The sequence below is a fragment of the Helianthus annuus genome, chromosome 4, assembly GCF_002127325.2.
Source record: "Helianthus annuus cultivar XRQ/B chromosome 4, HanXRQr2.0-SUNRISE, whole genome shotgun sequence".
NCBI classification, from domain to species: domain Eukaryota; kingdom Viridiplantae; phylum Streptophyta; class Magnoliopsida; order Asterales; family Asteraceae; genus Helianthus; species Helianthus annuus.
Genome location: NC_035436.2, coordinates 30,400,593 through 30,403,444, shown reverse-complemented (window position 1 = coordinate 30,403,444; position 2,852 = coordinate 30,400,593).

Below are 2,852 nucleotides of genomic sequence, written 5' to 3'. Positions count from 1 at the left end.
TCGTTTAGCACCTCGTTTATCGCACTCATTCCAAAGGTACATGATCCTATTACCCTCTCTGATTTTAGACCAATATCTTTAGTTGGTGTGGTAAATAAGATAATCTCAAAAGTCTTGGCCAATAGAATGAAAGGGTTTTTGAAGTGTGTAGTATCAAGTGTACAGTCGGCGTTTATATCGGATAGAAACATAATAGATGGACCTTTAATAATAAATGAAGTTGTGGGTTGGGCGAAGAAGTCTGGTAAGAATTTGTTCGTGTTCAAGGCAGATATCGAGAAAGCATATGATACACTAAATTGGAAGTTTTTAATTTCAGTACTTACAAACATGGGTTTCCCAGCTAAATCGAGGAATTGGGTAATGGGTATTTTATTCGCAGGAAGGGGGTCGATTTTGGTGAATGGTTCACCAACGAGAGAATTTCATTATAAGAGAGGTTTAAGGCAAGGAGATCCTCTGTCACCATTCCTCTTTATTGTGGCTATGGAAGGCCTACATGTGATGATGGAGAGGGCCAAACAATGTAATATTTTTTCGGGCATAAAACTGCCTAGAAATGGTCCCTGTATAACTCATATGTTATATGCAGACGACTCCATATTCATTGGTGAATGGGAAGGGAACAATGTGAAGAATCTCAAAAGGATCCTCCGCATTTTTTATCTCATATCGGGCCTCAAAGTTAATCCACGTAAAAGTCAGATTTTTGGGGTGGGAATAAACGAAGAAGAGGTACAAAACATGGCATCAATTTTCAATTGTAAGGTCGGCAAGTTCCCTTTTGTATATCTCGGGTTAAAAGTTGGAGCAAGTATGAATAGAATTGCAAACTGGAGGGAAGTTATTGATATGTTCAGCAAGAGATTAACAAGTTGGAAGGCAAAAACTTTATCTTTTGCAGGGAGAGTTGTCCTCATAAAAGCAGTCCTTGGTTGCGTCCCGAATTATTATCTATCCCTTTACAAGTGCCCGGAGGAAGTTATTAGAATACTGGAAGGAATCAGAAGAAAATTCTTATGGGGGGGGGGGGGAGGCTGTAGCGCAAATAATAAACTAAGATGGGTTAAATGGGAAAAGGTAGTGGCGGCAAAAGACTTCGGCGGCCTCGGAATTGGTAACATTGAAGATACGAATCTAGCTCTTCTATCAAAATGGTGGTGGAGATTGAAGATGGAACCGGAGAATTTACGGGTAAGAATCGTAAAATCACTCCATACAAATAATAGGAAAGCACAACCGTTTCCGTTCAAAAAGTCATTGCCAGGGGTGTGGAAGAGTATTGGTGACATAGACAAAGATTTCATGAAAAGCAATATTAATATTACAACAAACATAAGGAGCAGAGTCGGGATAGGAGACAAAACGCTATTCTGGATCGATATTTGGGCAGGAGATGTACCGTTGAAAGATCAATTTCCTCTTTTATTTCAGCTATCTACAAAGAAAATGGCAACTGTGATGGAATGTTATAGTATAGTAAACGGAGGGAAACTTTGGAATTGGAGTTGGGGAAGAGCACCTGCTAGTATCGAAGAGAAACAAGAGATGGTAAGTTTGAATAATCAATTGCAAAATCAGGTAATGTCACAAACAGGAGACGTATGGTACTGGAAAAATTTTGAGAATCAAGAATTTAGCGTAAAAAATGTAAAACAAACTCTGGGTCAAAATTTGGATCTGAACGTGCCACCAAACATGTTCTGTTGGAATAACTGGGTAACAAGTAAATGTACTACTTTTGTATGAGAGCGGTAGACGAAAAAATTCCGATGTTGCTGGCATTGCGGAATAGAGGTATGAACTTTCCTAATGTGACATGTAAAACATGTGGAGCGGCTGATGAATCGGCACACCATATTCTCTTGAATGCAACTTCGCTAAAAGGGTTTGGGAAATGATTTCAAATTGGTTGAGAATTCCAATGGTGAATCCGGAGCTGAATTTAAAAGAAACACTTGCTGAAATAATCGAAGTACAAAGAAGCCGGAACATCCGGAAGCTGATACACGCTGCGGTGATTCAGACATTGTGGATGCTGTGGAAAACAAGGAACGAACGGGTATTTTCGGGAAGACAAGGTGTGGTACAAACGATTGTGGAAGAAATAAAAGAGGCCTCCTTTCAAGGTGTGAAGCATAGATCAAAACATCGGACGATCTCACGTCAGGAATGGTGGGATTTCAACTTAAACTTGTAATCGGTCCGTCTCTAGTTTTATTTGCTTATTCTGTTTTTTTTTTCTATTTTGTTTGGTCCAGCTTCTGGCTGGAAAACTAATGTGTTTGGTTTGTTTGTTATAATATGAGATCCGTTGGCTATTAAAAAAAAAAATCAGACAGACACATATGCGTATTTGATAGAATGAAAAGTGTGGGTTAACCCCACTTTCAATCTGATTTTAGATTGTTATTTCGGTAATTTGCTTTTCCAATGAAAAGAATAATCCAACTTGATATATTTAACTTTTCATCTAAAATTTAAAAGCCCCATATAACTTTTATAAAAGTTCAACACCTTTGATAAGTGATATTTTAAAATTTATAATATATATTTAGTATCCCTAAAATTTGTGATGTTACACTATTTAGCATGGTTTTAGGATCCTGCAACATGGGGTTAAACACTAGTTTACTATATATATAAAATCCATATTCTAAATAGTTAGGTAGGGTGTTCAGAATTCATTTAAAATTAAAAAAAAAAAAATTGAAATTCGATTAAATTCGATTCGATTACCAAAAATTCGTTTTGATTATAAATTTTCCATTCGATTCAATTCGAGTAAAATAAATCGAATACGAATTTATAAATTCAAATTCGATTCGAATAAAAATTATACATATTTATTT